General features: G+C 38.7%; 1 long non-coding RNA gene and 1 pseudogene across 1 annotated transcript in view; both read left to right on the top strand.

Annotated features, from left to right (window-relative positions):
- LOC126249649 (uncharacterized) overlaps positions 1–16,956 on the top strand; it is a 109,831-nt gene that overhangs the window by 26,991 nt on the left and 65,884 nt on the right. The window lies entirely within an intron of this gene.
- On the top strand, positions 14,578–14,695 carry LOC126250008 (5S ribosomal RNA; annotated as a pseudogene).

The following is a 16,956-nucleotide window of genomic DNA, read 5'->3' as shown; positions in this document are numbered from 1 at the left end:
CACTTAACTTTCTTACCGAAATATTTACGACACCAGTTTCCGCTACAGTGACAGTCTCATATAAAAAATTTCACAGGTCAAGAATTTGCGTTACAAATGTGTAGAAACAAAATCCTGTAAATATAACAGCGTCCAAAAAACTTTCGCCAGCATTGTGATACATTCACGCATATACACACATTTCATAACTCTTAAAGTAGGATTCTTGGTTTCCAACAACCTTTTTCACAAACCAGGGTCCCTTAACCACTACTCATTATTCCTTACCTTATTCGTCGACACTTCTTCAATATTTCATCATAAGAGACGTAGCATAATCAAATAACTCATATAGCATCAGCTTATTGATCATAAACATACCTCAGCAGCATAATACACATCGTCGTCGTAAAAATAACATCATAACACCTCAGTCAAATCTCAAAAACGTCGTAGCTTTCTGCAATAATGTCAAATCCTAAAACAAATTCTCTGCTCATTTCAATAGTGTCATCTACCTCAAACGTACTTTAAAAATCATGATCCCACACCAAATACATCATTCAAAGCTCTCATAGCATCACAATGGTTCCGAAAAATTATGAACAGTTCACAAAGTACAGACAAAATACAATTTCATAAGTGTGAAGTTATCCAACTGTGTAATTGCGTAAGCATGAGTCTCTGTTGTAGTAAAAAAAAAATGTTTGTCTCTCTCAGTTAAATGATCAGATAGCTGTGTAATTTATGTGTTAGAGAAATATGGTACTGAAGTGTAAAGTTGTATAAGCAAATACCATATTAGCTAGGGCTCCTTGTGCTTGCCAAACACATGGTACACAAAGTAGGTGTGTACCCCCCTGAGGATTAATGTAATTATACCCTCAGGTGTTACAGATTACACCAATAGAATGAAATGTATCACGGAAAACTTTCTTTGTAATTCAAAAATCTTTAAAAATAAATGTTTTAAGTATAAAATTAATCACTCAAATGCGTGTCCTGTAGCGCTAACTGTGCGTCTTGCTGTAAGATAATTCTGTGGAAGTGTCGTAGTTATCGTCCTCTGTAAGCAAAGTTCTCCAAAAGTCAATGTACTTACCTCATCATAAACGAAAGCGAAATGCTTTGCGAATAGATATCGTAGTTATTATGTTTATTGGCGTGATGAAGAAATTACTGTACAGTAACGTATTGTTGTGCCACGAAAAAGGCTGTCTCATTGTTGCTATACCACAAAAGTTACTACTAAAACATGTTTTACTTTCCAGAATAATACAGAAAAACTGTGCAGATATAAAACAGAAACACTGAAAAAGCAACATTGTAAATTGTCACTCATTAGTAGTGTCGTGATAAAATCGTGTAGCTGTCACATAAAATAACCACTGTGTCATCTGGTATCTCACAGAAAGTACTTTAAATCCAGAATGTATTTTCAATTAAACCAAAATGTTGCATGTTAACAGTTTCTAAGTCTGACAATGCATACTAGAAATGTGAAGTGAAAAGTTTTATGGCAATGACAAAGTTAAAAAGCAGATTATCTTTCAATAAACGGTTTTACATGTGAAATGTGGTGCTATCCTTTACTCTTCATAGTACTCACAGTTTGATTTGAATGAAATTATCAGGTTGTATACGTCGGTAAAGAATACTGGAATTTTTTTCTCAAGGTGAGCGTCTATGTTATTTTTCCCTGAGCCAGCCGGCGCAGGTGGCTACCTGCGGTGCGAGTCATTGTCTGTCTCTTTGTTGGCACGCGCCGTTATTGGGATTAGGAGACCTAACTTCTGAAAATTCACTTTGACGAGAAGGCCCTGCCCTGTTTGAAGCTCGCCAGTTCTGATGGAATTCAGGTCTGTCGTTTTGTCGGTAGTTTACACAGTTTGTTTCTTGTCGGTCACGTGGTGGAGAATTTCTTCCTGAATCGTAACTGCGCGCTGAACTGTTGCGTCTGAAATTATTCTGTCTCCCTTGATAATAATAGTTCTGATTACCATATTGTCTGTTTCTATGATTGTCTCTGTCATATTCATTGCTACGGAAATGCGAACTTTCTCTGTAACTATTACTCTGCCAGTGGTTGCCATACGGGTGGTGTCTGTTTTGGTCACGATTTACGTTGCAAGAATAGCCTTGACGTGTCCAGTTATTATTTCTTTCATCGCGGAATTGTGACGGATGTGACCTGTAATTGTTATGTTCCTGTTTCCGCATTCCGCGATTGTCAGTGTCAATTTCCAATTCTTGTAACAGACCCTGAAAAGCTTCAATGTCATCTTTGCAACGCTGTAACTATTACTCTGCCAGTGGTTGCCATACGGGTGGTGTCTGTTTTGGTCACGATTTACGTTGCAAGAATAGCCTTGACGTGTCCAGTTATTATTTCTTTCATCGCGGAATTGTGACGGATGTGACCTGTAATTGTTATGTTCCTGTTTCCGCATTCCACGATTGTCAGTGTCAATTTCCAATTCTTGTAACAGACCCTGAAAAGCTTCAATGCCACCTTTGCAACGTCCTGCTAAAATAATATGTCGTGAATGTTCAGGCAAGCTGTATGGGTTTGACAGGTACTGATTCTTGTGCAACATGTCTTCAAAATATTTCACAAGACTGGAGAATTCAGATTGTTCAAAGTGTTTCATCATCATGATGCTATGTTTTACTCGGTCTTGTATAGCTGGAGACCAATATGCTGAGAGGAAGGCATGATAAAAATCTCCTTCACTGTGACAATCGTGAATGACCGATCGCATTCTTACAGCTGGTTCATTCTCTAAATAGCCACACATAAATTCTAATCTGTGTTCTAATGACCAGTTGGGAGGAAAACAATGAGAGAATTGATGGAGCCACGCTTGTGGATGAATGTCGTTGGCAGAATTCTTAAATGTTTTGAATTTACGTGTAGTAATGAACAGCTTATAGTCAAAATCATCATGTCGGCGAGTCGCATGTCGGTCATTATTACGTCGTTTCGGCGGTTCCATCTCAAAATTCGGTGTGCCTTGCCAATTTCTTTCATAATTTCCGAAGTGTCCTGTGTTATTATTTTGTGGTTGTTCCGTATTTCTAAGTCCCTCTTCCCGTATTGGAGCGCGAGTGCCCTCTGAAATACGTAATTCTTGTATTACCTGAGTCAGCTGATCTTGTACTTCCCGGATTTATCTTTGGTGTTGCGTATTAATTTGATTCTGATTTTGTTTGAATTTCTTAATTTGTTCGCACTCTTCTGTGTCATTAAAGACTACCGGTTTTGTGTCGTTCAGATTATCATCTACCTTCGTAGATAAGTTAGTGAACTGATCCGAAAGTTCGGCTACTTTCTCCGATAGTGAACACATTTCCTCAGTGTGTTTTTCTGAACCAAGTTTCAGAGTTTCCATTTGTGTTGAAATCGAATCTACTGTGTCCTTTAAGTTTTCTTGAGTTTTTACAAGTTGCGTAACCGAATCGGTAGATGCAACTGAGTCAATTTTAGCCGACAAGGTCTCATGATTTTCATGAACAATGGTTTGCAGTTCTTTTATGGCTGCTTCGTGATTCTGTAATGCATTTTCATGCCGCGAAAAAATAGGTTGAAAATGCTCACAAATTTGTGTTTTTACGTCATTACAGACTTTTTGACATTTCGATTCGATGTTATGTAACTCAGTAGTTAAGTCTTCACGTGTTTGTTCAAGCGTATGTTCCACTGAGTCTAACTTTTGAAGCTTTTGTTCCATTGCGTCTAACTGTTGCTGCGTTTGTCTCTGGTGTTGTTCCATTGTGTCTAACTTTTGAAGCTTTTGCTGTGTTTGTCTCTGATTTTGTTCCACTGTGTCTAACTTTCGAAGATTTTGTTCCATTGTGTCTAACTTTTGAAGCTTTTGCTGTGTTTCTCCCATTTGTTGTATTAATTGTAATAACAATGCACTGGTGTCTGGAACATGTTCCTCAGTGCTTTTCGGCAGTGAATTTGCACCGGAAACATTCACATTTTGACAAGCCGGAAATGTGTCTTGACTTATTTGAGAAAACGGTGAGAACCCAAAACCTGAATCTACAGTATTTGCGAGATCGTGTCGTGTCATTTCGGATTCCTGAGGCGAGCTATTGCCGACCGATCGATCGATAATGCTTCCCTGTTCACTACTTGTTTCATTGTCTACGCCATTATTTGACGCCCGCTCCATTTCCCTATGCACAGTTACCAAATTACTACTTTGAATGTCTGTTAATTCATTACACAGTGGTGCTGATAAGCTACGCTCGTCGTCACTATTATTTCTCAGTTTACTTTGTAGCCTAGTGTTACGTTTTTCACACGCCATTATTGTCACAATATTTCACACGATAACACAGAAAAGCACAATTTGAAGAGCAAAAACAAGAGAACACATTAACATAGCACTGAAAATAATATCTAGTTAATTGCAGCTGCGAAATACTTGGTGCAAATCTACATGCATGCCACAACTGTTTTACTGTACAACAATGAAAGACTGCAACTACAAAGGAAATTCTCTCTATAATTACGCGCTAGCAATAAACAATAGCTACACTAATTACACAAACTACAAGAAAAAAAATCAGAAGATTCCAATGAGGTATCCTAGGCTAAGGGTCGACATATGAAACGTCCCCTTTAGAAAAGTTATACAAGACTGTGCTTAAGCTGAAACACAATATTTTTAGCGCAACGCAATCTGACTTTCAAAAATCCCTACAAAAGAAAGGCCCTGACTAACATTAAACTATACCTTTCACAAATCACTTACCTCACAAAAATCTTCGCTACTCAAGCTACTGCAATACAGCGAGCGCCACTACTGCCAGCTAAATAAAAGATTCAAACTACTGAAGGCACTAACTACTGATAGGCATAGTTAGCAAATGAAAGATTTTGATAGAGAACAACCAATGTATTTACCTCAATAGTCATAATATATGTAGCAGTTCATGACAAATTTCAAAACTCCACCATCTCTCTCCCCACATCCACCACTGCTGGCGGCTCACCTCCAACTGTGCAACGCTACGCGCTGTTCACAGCCAGCTGCCTAACACTACAATGGCGAGTATTACAACAATGCAAAGCAGCCATAGACTGCACACAGCACAGCCAGTGATTTTCATACAGAGGTGGCGTTACCAATAAAAAAACCTAAACAGCCTACTTACAATTGTACTAACCGTTTAACGCTTGTAGATGTAAGTGTTAGTTTCTCCCACAAACTGTTAGAGAATGGAACGCTAGAGAAATAGTGTGAAAGTGGTTTGATGAACTCTCTGGCAGGCACTTAAGTGTAAATTGTGGAGTATTGCTGTAGATGTAGTTGCATCAAATCTCACTGAAGAGTCATTTTTCAATAATGATTAATTTTTATTAATCCTCGCAATACCAAGAGGGATTTGGGGTGGGGTACTTTGTACCTATATTTTGAAAATATTGTAATCTAGTCACTTACTTTATATTTTAAAATTTTGAAAAAAATATTTATTGCTAACTTTTGAAAACTCTTCTGGAAATTAAGAGCTATGTGATAGACAATCAAATTGAGCGCAAGACCTTAGCTCAGATTTCTTTCATCCATTCAAGATACGTGTTAAAATAGTTTTTTCAATCAGTAATTTCCCGCATTCAGACGTATGCGAGAAGCAAATACGGTGTCCGAGCAGTGATTTTGAACTTAAAACGATTACGACTCTGCAAGTTCTTCATGTAGTGATTACAACCGGATACGGACAGCCAGAAAGGGTGGAAATGAAACCGGCTTCATCTTTGATTTTTGATGTTATTACATGTCGTTCTAAGCGCAAGCGTTAATCATCTTGACAGACATGAAAACTATTTTCTTTATGCACCTTAGAAATAAATTTGTCTTCTATAAATCCACATTCTGCTATATACAAAATGAATTTCTAGGTTTCATTGTTTATCATAATGAATGTGCTATATTTGTCTTAAACTTGTAGGGTAGCATTCTTTGGTAAATTGTACAAATGAATTTTATGAATGAATAGCATGTCACAATTTGTGTGCCAAATTTATACGGTGGACATATTTCAGTTTGATGCTAGGTGGAGAGAGATTCAGTTTTTTGACCTACTAGAACAACGATTTTCTCCTTCAAGAGTTCATTAGTGTGAGACAGTGCATACAACTTGAGGTACCTGGCACCAAAGCATCAGAACCTTCAGTCTGACAATGTAAACAAAAGCAGACCGAATTATAATTTCCGCATTCGCACTCTCGTCTGACGTACTGATTATAATTCTTAAAATATACACTGTGAACTAAATTACTAGAATGAAATTAAATCGCTTTGGGGAAACAGAAATATTTTATCTGGAATTTCTTCTGTGTATGAAACGAATTTGTGTGATAGAAATCAACACTACTTATGATCCAACTACGAAGGAAATAATACTAGAGCGAAAATATCCAGTTATCGAGAACTTCCCGTAATGGGGCAAATCAGCAAACAGCTGAAGAGTCTCGATCACCAACACACTAACGGTTGGTTGTTTGGGGAAGGAGACCAGACAGCGTGGTCATCGGTCTCCTCGGATTAGGGAAGGAAGTCGGCCGTGCCCTTTCAGAGGAACCATCCCGGCATTTGCCTGTAGTGATTTAGGAAAATCACGAAAACCTAAAGCAGGGTGGCCGGACGCGGGATTGAACCGTCGTCCTCTCGAATGCGAGTCCAGTGTCTAACCACTGCGCCACCTCGCTCGGTCACTAACACTGAGATCAAATTCAAGTGATCCCAATTCTCTTTGGCCACGAGTCTTCGGTTTGAACAGAAAGCAAAACTTTTTCCGCTTTCCCATCACTACTTTTAAGTCGTGAATCTGTAGAAAAATTGTCATTATGATAAGTTTCCTTTAAGTTATATCTATGATCACAAACTTTTTGTTAACAGATTACCGGTTTCGGTCTATAATGACCATTATTAGATCTGCAGCAAAAAATGGGGAAAAACATAAATACACTTGCAGGTTGTCAACAGCTTAAAAACAATAAATAGACCATAATGAAAAGTACTACTGACATAAATATGCGTTTGTGCACTTTAAGTGTGAAGAAGCATACCTGTTTTATAAAAACGAAGTCCTAATGTAGTGCAGCCATAGTGGCATCGTCAAAAGTTGAATGCAAAATCAGCATCATCAGATATATGTAAATAACATCAGATGCACGAGTCATATTGTCAGTAGCACTACTGTTCAAAACAAGCTGTAGTACAGTAGCCACAGGATGTCTGTGTGGTTAAGTTGACCAGATCTCGCCAATGTAGGCATACAATAGTTTTCAATGATTAATTGAACAAAAAAATGGTTCAAATGGCTCTGAGCACTATGGGACTTAACATCTATGGTCATCAGTCCCCTAGAACTTAGAACTACTTAAGCCTAACTAACCTAAGGACATCACACAACACCCAGCCATCACGAGGCAGAGAAAATCCCTGACCCCGCCGGGAATCGAACCCGGGAACCCGGGCGTGGGAAGCGAGAACGCTACCGCACGACCACGAGATGCGGGAATTAATTGAACAACGTAAAATAAAGGGGGATACAATAGTTGACGTCTGTAATGAGTTTATAATGTCTAAAAGGCTTTATTATTATTATTATTATTATTTTTAACCTGTTTACAGGCAGGCCATCTAAAAGGCAGTACAGTAATAAAAAAAACGATGAAATAGAACATAGCACTATTGTTCAAAACAAGCTGCCGTACAGTAGTCACAAGATGTTTGTGTTGTAAGTTCACTAGATGTCGCTAATGTAGGCATGGACTAGTTTTCAGTGATTAATTGAACAGCGTAAAATCAAGGGGGGTACAATAGTTGACGTCTGTAATGAGCTTATAACGTATAAAAGGCAATACAGTAATAAAAAGCGATGAAATAGAACACGACAAAAGTCGGACTTATGACCACAGCAGTCGAGTCCCATAGTGCTCAGAGCCATTTGACAAAAGTCGGATTGTTAAAAAGAGGAAGAGTTAAGAGACAGTAGTTGACTTATGCTTAGGTGCCAATATTCTAGATAATGACATAAGTAATAAACACCTTCGATTATGCACGGAATAATATAAAAAAAGTATAAAACAAATCGCTAAAGAAGCCACAATGAAAGAAAACAGTGCTGCCCATAATCAGCACCCTCTGTTAGTGTTAACGCCAGAATTACGCATAAGCGAGAAGTGGTTGGAGGAACGTGACCGCCAGAGGGCCCCTCCTACCCTGCGGCACTCGGTTGCAAGCAAAGAATGATAAAATTCCGTAACAGTGCATGACCAACATTATCTAGTTAATGCAGTATATGAAATGAACTGAGAAGGAACAAGAAAATAGTAGAGCCAGGCGTAAAACGTACGAAAAACGAAGTAAATATGTGAGGCACTCAATACTAGGTGAAACTATCAACAAACTATATTATATAACAGAGGCGTGCAGTAATTAAATTAAAACATTGTCAAAAACAGCGAAGTAAGCATTGGGCACAAAGTCATTCTGTCAATATAGTAGTTTTGTTGGTTCTTACGTTTTTTGCTTTATATATTTCAGGGTGTTATACTAAATTAAAAACACGGCCTTTTTTTCCACTCTGTGGAGAATACGCATACAATTCTCAATGCTCCTTTTGGAATGACCAGTTTCAGTTAAATGTTGTCCCAAAGTAGTTTTGTTCCGTGGCTGTGAGTGTTCTTCATACCTTAATTTAAAAGAGCGGCCTGTTTGACCGATATAATATTTGTCACAGTCGCAGCAGTCAATCCTGTATACTCCAGGGCCATCAAATTTGTCATACTTCCCTTTCAGTTTATGTTTTATTCGTAGTTGTAGGGTGTTGTTAACTCGAAAGCCACATGTGACATTAGGCTAACAACACCCTAAAACTGAAAAAAAAAAAAAAAAAAAAAAAAAAAAAAAAAAAAAAAAAACTGGAAGGGAAGTATGACAAATTCGATGGCTCTGGAGTATACAAGATTGACTGCAGTAACTGTGACAAATATTATATCGGTCAAACATGCCGCTCTTTTAATTTAAGGTTTAAAGAACACTCACAGCCACGGAACAAAGCTGCTGTGCTACAGTATTTAACTGAATGAGTCATTCCATAGGGATCATTGAAAATTGTATGTGTATTCTCCACAGAGTGGAAAAAGGCCGTGCTTTTAATTTGGTATAGGAGCTTGAAATTTACAAAGCAAAAAACAAAGATCCAACAAAACTGCTTAAATGGCAGAGCGATGTTGTATTCAATGCCTACTTTGCTTTTTTTTTTTTTTTAATCTCATTTTGTTCGCATCATCTGCTCAGGGCGGACGTCGTAAGACATCCGTTTAAGTTCGTTGTTCATCGATTAACATTCTCCTAGTATTGAGTGCCACACATAATTACTTCGTTTTTCGTACGTTTTACGCATGACTAGTATTTTCTTGTTCCTTCTCTGTTCATTTCATATACTGCATTAACTAGATAATGTTGATCATTCACTGTTATCGAATTCTATCATTCTTTGCTTGCAACGGGGTGCCGAAGGGTAGGAGGGGCCCTCTGGCGGTCACGTTCCTCCAACCACTTCTCGCCTATGCGTAATTCTGGCGTTAGCGCTAACAGAGGGCGCTGATTATGGGCAGCACTATGTTTCCCTTCATTGTGGCTTCTTTAGCGATATATTTTATAGTTTTTTTAATATTATTCCGTGCACAATCGAAGGTGTTTATTACTTATGTCATTATCTAGAATATTGGCACTTGAGCATATGCCAACTACTGTCTCTTAACTCTTCCTCTTTTTAACAATCTGACTTTTGTCGTGTTCTATTTCATCGCTCTTTATTACTGTATTGCCTTTTATACGTTATAAGCTCATTACAGACGTCAACTATTGTACCCCCCCCCCCTCCCCTGATTTTGCGCTGTTCAATTAATCACTGAAAACTAGTGTATGCTTACATTAGCGACATCTGGTGAACTTACAACACAAACACCTTGTGGCTACTCTACGGCAGCTTGTTTTGAACAATAGTGCTACTGACAACATGACTCGGGCATATGATTTTATTTATATATATTTGACGATGCCGCTATGGCTGCACTACATCAGGACTTTGTTTTTATAAAACAGGTATGCCACTTCATACTTAAAGCGCACGAACGCATATTTATGTCAGTAGTACTTTTCATTATGGTCTATTTATTGTTTTTAAGCTATAGACAACCTGCGAGTGTATTTTTTTTTTCATTTTTTGCTGCAGATCTGACGATGGTAATTATAGACCGAACCGGTAATCTGTTGACAAAACGTTTGTGACCGTAGACGTAAATGAAAGGAAATTTATTGTACATACGGGTCATTGTTTCATTCGCGACAATGTCTCCGCTTGTGAAAGTGTCATTGTGTTCTATAAGGCAGGTCGATTTTGTTCTGCTTTGTGTAATATTTAATTTAGTTTTGTATGATTGCATTGAGTACTTCATTTAAATGTATCGGAAATCATGCATGCATGAATTAGAACGAAAGAACTTTACTGTAAGTAACTACAACGTAAAATATTGAGTGTGTTATGGCCGACACTTGTATCTGCTCCCGAAATTTTTGGGGTGAATAACGAAAATGTAAAAGCTGTCTAATCTAGCAAAAGGGGAAGAAAGGAGTGCAATGTTTTGTCGATGTCAAGGTTTCCATACAGGGTGTTCGGAAATTCCCGTCACATACTTCGAGGATTAATAGAGGGGAGAGAGTACACAATATTTTGAATAGGAACCCATCTCCAGTACGGTAACAGAACTACCCGCGGAAGGTAATAGTGCGTCTAGTGTTCCAGTACAACTCCGGTTTTGATATACCAGGAAATTTTACAGCATCGCACTCCACAGTATAGACAAAAAATTTCGTTCTATTTGTTCCGCTCCGGAATAATGCGGCCACGTGGTCCCTAGCGGCATTTCACATCGTGCGATGGGGGGGGGGGGGGGGCAGCTATCAAAAGGCAGAGGCCGAACAAGAGAGGTATTCACAGCCTGTAAAATATCGATGTTTTATTGCAACTGCCCAGCGGATTGCTTCTATAAGGAGGCCACACGGGAAGTTACAATTAAAATCTGTGTAGATCGTGTCTTCTATAGACAAGGGCATGTGTCTCCAGTATACAAAGGGAGTCGCTTAAACGCAGAACCAAATCGATTAGTTTTTGTCTTCATCATAAACTATGGCGTCATCATGCGAGATAAGAAATACATTGTTTGGTAGCACGCCACCGTTATATTTGAAAGCACTGTTCTCCTTTATAATGTCGTTCTGAATGTTGCTCGTCATTGCGTTACTCAAACGGGAACATACTCAAGTATGAGTAAACGATCTTGATGAAACTTGGGGTCCGGGGTGTGGAGAGGGCTGTACGTATTTTTTTTGTTTGTGTCTAATTTCATTTTTAAGGAGTAAAACACACGTCGAAAGGTAATTTTGCATATTTGTACTATAGGAAATGTCTTCGAAACGCTGATACATAAAAACTGTTTTACATAAAAAAGTCGATACGCGATTAATGTTCTTGAAAACTGTATAATCAACGTTTGTAATAATACGTAATTTTGCAAAATACCCCATCACCATTTATTAATTTTAGAAAATGAAAACATTTGCTATAACACAAATTAAAGAAGGTTCTAAGCTCCCCACACATCCCTGAGTAATAAATCTGATTTCTGAAATACCAGTTTTGGGAAATAAGCTTTACACGGTGTGTGCTGTGGGAGTATTTTCAATATACCTAACTAAAATATCTAAAATTCTTTACTATTCTAATTATTTATTTTATTTACATTTATTTTGTTTCGGGGCCTGTTTAAGCTCATGGCTTTTAGTTGTGTAGTTTACTGTTTCACAACGTGTATTTTGTATTCGAAAATAATAACTCATTATCATAATAGAAAATAATTAAAATAATGATAATCTGTAAGGAAACGCTTTAAATATAACGGTTTTTACCACGCTCATAAAATGGACGACTTGCCTTCGCGTAATATTCACTACGAAGAAGCAAATATAAAACAAAATTCAGCAGGATTTCAAATTGCCACTGGTGGTCCTCTAAATATCCTGATTTGTATCGAACATATTTCATTACATTGATAAGCTTTGGCGTAGAGAATTGACTACGTACTAGTGGCTACAGCTTAATTGTATTGTTTCCCAAATGGAGATTGACATCAAAATCATTCAACAGAATTACATCCGAAAAACTTCTCACAAATTTCTTCCAACATCGAGAGCCGTATACAGCCCACGGCTGTAACTGTTTTATGTTGGTTTTTCCGTCGTGTATGTTACGTGAATACATTTCGTTTGTTTTATGTGCGCACTGTAAAAAAAGTTGTTTTAATCGTTTCCTCACCGATCATCATTTTTGTAATTATTTTCTATCATAATAATGAGTTATTTATTATTTTCAAATAATAAAGTACACGTATGTGAAAAGGCAACTAAAAAACAAAAAAGTTATGAATGTAAAAGTTAAAATAACAAGTTAAAACATAGAAACAAATGTAAGAAAAATAAATAATGGGAATAATAAAGAATGTTTAGATATTTAATTAGGTATGTTGGAAATACTCTGACGGCACACTGTGTAAAGCTTATCTTCCAAAAATGGTATTTCAGAAATCAGCTTCGTTACACAGGGATGTATGTGGCTTGACAGCTTCTTTAATTCGTGTGTTAACAAAAGTTTTCATTTTTCAAAATTAATGGTTGTGGAGTATTTTGAATAATTTCAGATTATTACAAAACTTGATTATAAAGTTTTCAAGAACATTAATTACATAAAAAGTTTTTCATATATCATCGTTTCGAAGGCATTCCCTCCAAACCTAAAATGCCAAATTACTTTTCGGGGCCTGCTTTATCCCTTAAAGGTGAAACTGGACACAAACGAAAAAAAAGAAAAAATACTTGTTGCACTATTTTGTTCCCTCTACACATCAGCCACCTTTAACCAAGACCGTTTATTGACACTTTGAATGTTCCCTTTTCAGATAAGTTAGAAAAGAAAATAAGACAGATTCACCAACGAGCGTGCACACGCACACGCACACGCACACACACGTGCCAGGTAAATAGTCACTCCTGAAAATTATCAATGTTTTTAATCGTAAGTCCTGAAGGGATACGGGTTGTTTCCCCTGTCAGTAGAGCCCGATGGTAAATTGTGCCTCATTTAATAACTACAACGATTATCCAGAAAGTAAAATTTTGTAGAGATTCAAACAAAAAGACTACACAGTAATCTGGGGATATGCGTTGGGGCAGATACAGAGCGCTCTGAACTACCATTGAACATATCAGTTACCGGAGTCAACTGATTTCACATCACCGAGTTAAGGGTTATGGCAGTGGACTCACATTTAGGAGGAGCGAGATCATAATACCCAACCCGATTCATGTTATGCACGACTGCCTCATGTCGCATATACAGTAGCTAACAACTGAATGGTTGCAATGACACCACCGAATTCCTCCGCCATCCTTGGCGCCGGAACGGTAAGTCTTACCTTCTTTCTTCTTCCTATAGTGACAATGTTTAAGTCTGTAATAGAAGTCGTTCCCCCTGAGATTGGAGGCAGCGCGCGTTTGACTGCCTACACCTAACGCCGCAACGAAAATATTGCCCGGACTGTTGTTTCATTACGCACAAGACACGACATATGTGCTACTATGGGCTGTTGGAACAAAGAGCTTCCCTCGTTAGTGACGTGATATCGCGAAAACATGTCCTTGTCACGAAGCGCGTACTCTCGTCGGTAGAGCATGCGATGATACGGATATTAGAGGATATCCGTAGTAATAATTACTTTGTAGTTAAAAATTAAAGGATAATGTTAGTATTGAGATATTCGTCTATTTGCATTACGTGCTATTTTCGTCAATTTGCATTACTTGATGTCTATAATACTTACTATTCTTTTGAGTTATGTCACCCATTCTATCCGGAATGCCACTGTTTTGTCCTGAATGTAATCCCCCAGAGAAAGTATAATTACACTCTAAGGACTATAGATGACGACATGGCTTCCTTCCTAATTTTTCACAGGAATACACGTCCGTCTTATTTGTATCATACCAACCTTACCTCCATCCTGTTTCGTTTGCATTAACGGACTTAAGTTGCCACAAAGCGAATTAAAGGCTGTTCTGTGATACTCTATCCATTGGAATCTTCGTTTCCTGGTCCGACTCCTGTTTGTCACACATGACATGAATCCTGTACAGTAGAATATCACTGAATCTATCAACGGCTCTCTTAAATATATTCACCAGTACACAATGTAATTCTTATTAGACTGAGAAGTGTAGCACTTAAACGCTGTTTGATATTGTGGTGAATTACAGCACCTTTCATAAACGAAATTTGTAACCAACTTTTAACAGTATGCATTATATGACGATAAATATTAACAAATGTTTTATTTGAATTCCCACTGTTGTGGTCACGTTCCGCTGAATATTTAACAAAACCCTTTTCGGTAATGTCGACACAAATTCGTAATATAATGGAGCATATGAAGAACATCGGGCATGTTTATATACTACGGGCAACGCTCTTGCCGCAGTGGATACACCGGTTCCCGTCAGATCACCGAAGTTAAGCGCTGTCGGGCGTGGCCGGCACTTGGATGGGTGACCATCGGGGCCGCCGTGCGCTGTTACCATTTTTCGTCGTGCACTCAGCCTCGTGAGGCCAACTGAGGAGCTACTCCGGTCACAGAAAACCATATTAACGACCGGGAGAACGGTGTGCTGATCCTATCCGCATCCTCAGCTGAGGATGACACGGCGTTCGGATTGTCCCGATGGGCTACTTGTAGCCTGAAGACGGAGTGCTTATACACTACACTGTTTGGTTGGCTTTCACAAAACTTATAAGTAGTGTAGGTCTACGTGACCTACCACAACATCAGTTCACTCTCAAGTGATGCTTGGCGTCTACCCTAAATGTATTTAAAGAGATTCCTGTCCTCTCCCCCATGTAAAGGGATCTGATCACACATAACGATAGGTAAAAATGTATTTATTAATGGAATAAAGGTGCCTAAAGGCTATCACTCGTTTCATATATATTATTAATATGATGGTAAACATACTTGGGGACCACTAAATAAATCCTCAAACCTCTCTGCCATCTTAGTAAAATAAGTTAAATTGATACGAAATATGAAATTACAGAGAATTTATTTATGAAAGTCTCATCTTAGAGGAATTTTTGTGCCGATCATAAATTTTGCGGGCCCGTAAGATTTTCGAAGTTATGGTGGTTTTAACATATCGATTTATATTTTATTAATATTAATACAGCTGGTGAAATTGGATTACGTGTAACACGTGACCTTTTGCTCTCTAGCATCTGTTGAATAATGTTACTTTCTAAAAGAGTCAGATCAGTTGGTCCCAAATGAAGCCTATTATTCTACTATGATCTTCGTCCACTCCCGTAGGTGAGTGGTCAACGTGCTGACTGCAATCTGGAGATCCAGGGTTCGGTTACCAGTACTACCATGGGTGTTTCCTTCGTGTGAGGGGACTGGAAAGGGATGCACTCACCCTTATGATGCCAGTTCAGAAACTACTTGGCAGAGTAGGTCTACTAGCCCTGTATCTGTATGAGTTGGTTCATTGGGTAACTAGCTGTAACTGTGGCTGGAGTCTCTATGATCTCCCCTCTTAAGAGTGTGTATTAATTGCACCAACTATCATTGTTCCCCAGCAGAACACTCACCAGCTGATCTTCTGTCCCAGGTGTCGGACTTTGTTTCTTACAGCATGTGTTTCGTCGCCTAGTAAAGAACTGATTAAAGGGACAGCAGGGAAGCTACAGATCAATGAAAGTCAGTATCGTCTGGCAATGTATCTATTCTGAAACGGACACGTAAATGAGAGGTAGCCGTGTCAGAAGATTCGTAACGTATCACTCAGTATAAAGCAGCCGCTTGACGAGCAACGGACTTGCTGTAGGATAAGTCAAAAAGCAAAAGTTCACTTAAACAACAATGACTTCAGTATAAAGACCAGTCCCAAGCAAGACCGCACAATGAATTAATATGAATCACTGCAACAAAGAAGCTACCCTAAGGTCAGGAATGCGGTCACAGTAACAGGGGTCGGACTAGAGCTTACTGCACTACATGTCGATTGGAGCGGTGATATTACGTTGTGCAAATATGATGACAGCACAGACGCAACCATCGTAGTTGCAGCGAACAATTCGGAGACGGTTAACACAACGATGCTCCCAAAGTAATGGAAGACAACACTTGCCACAAAATAGCGGTAACTGTTGCATGAGGAACCTCGCGATGGCAAAACCTTTAATAACTGCAACGGGATGGAGTGGAGAGCTGCGCTACGGACCATTTCAAGACTCGATCGACGAACTATGGTGAACCTCTTTGGTATACGAAAAGGTCCTTGGAGCCAGCGTAACTGAAGCTGGAGGTGTAACCAACCTCTCTTCTGTTCGGAGCGGCTAAGTTCTTACCTTCAAGGTGAGTGGCCCAAACTGGCGCGGATTCCCAGAACATGGAAGACTTCGTATATCTCCGCCACCGCGTGACTTCCACGATGATTCGAAATAACGGCCAGGGAACCAAGCTAGTTTTCACCATCTCGAGCGTTTTCAACGTTAAAGAAATGGGGAATTCCAAAATTATCCTGCCCCTTGCAGCCGATGATCCTCTATGTAGACAATACCTCGGTAGTGACTGCGGACCTGGGAAAATTGGTGTAGCAGTATTAATTGAGTAAATGAGATTGACGGGGTTTTAATTAATTGGCCGACCGGTCTCTGTTTGGTACCTATGTACTCGGAATTTTATTGTGAGTTAGAATCTGTGTTCAGATTTTAAGAATTAACTTTATTACGGTGGGGACTGGTCTGGACAGGCACCGTGGCATCTCCAAGTGCGTTAAATACTTG

The sequence above is a fragment of the Schistocerca nitens genome, chromosome 3 (genome assembly GCF_023898315.1).
Source record: "Schistocerca nitens isolate TAMUIC-IGC-003100 chromosome 3, iqSchNite1.1, whole genome shotgun sequence".
In the NCBI taxonomy this organism is placed as follows: domain Eukaryota; kingdom Metazoa; phylum Arthropoda; class Insecta; order Orthoptera; family Acrididae; genus Schistocerca; species Schistocerca nitens.
The sequence above is the reverse complement of the archived record's forward strand: the minus strand, read 5'-3'. Positions and strand labels throughout refer to the sequence as shown.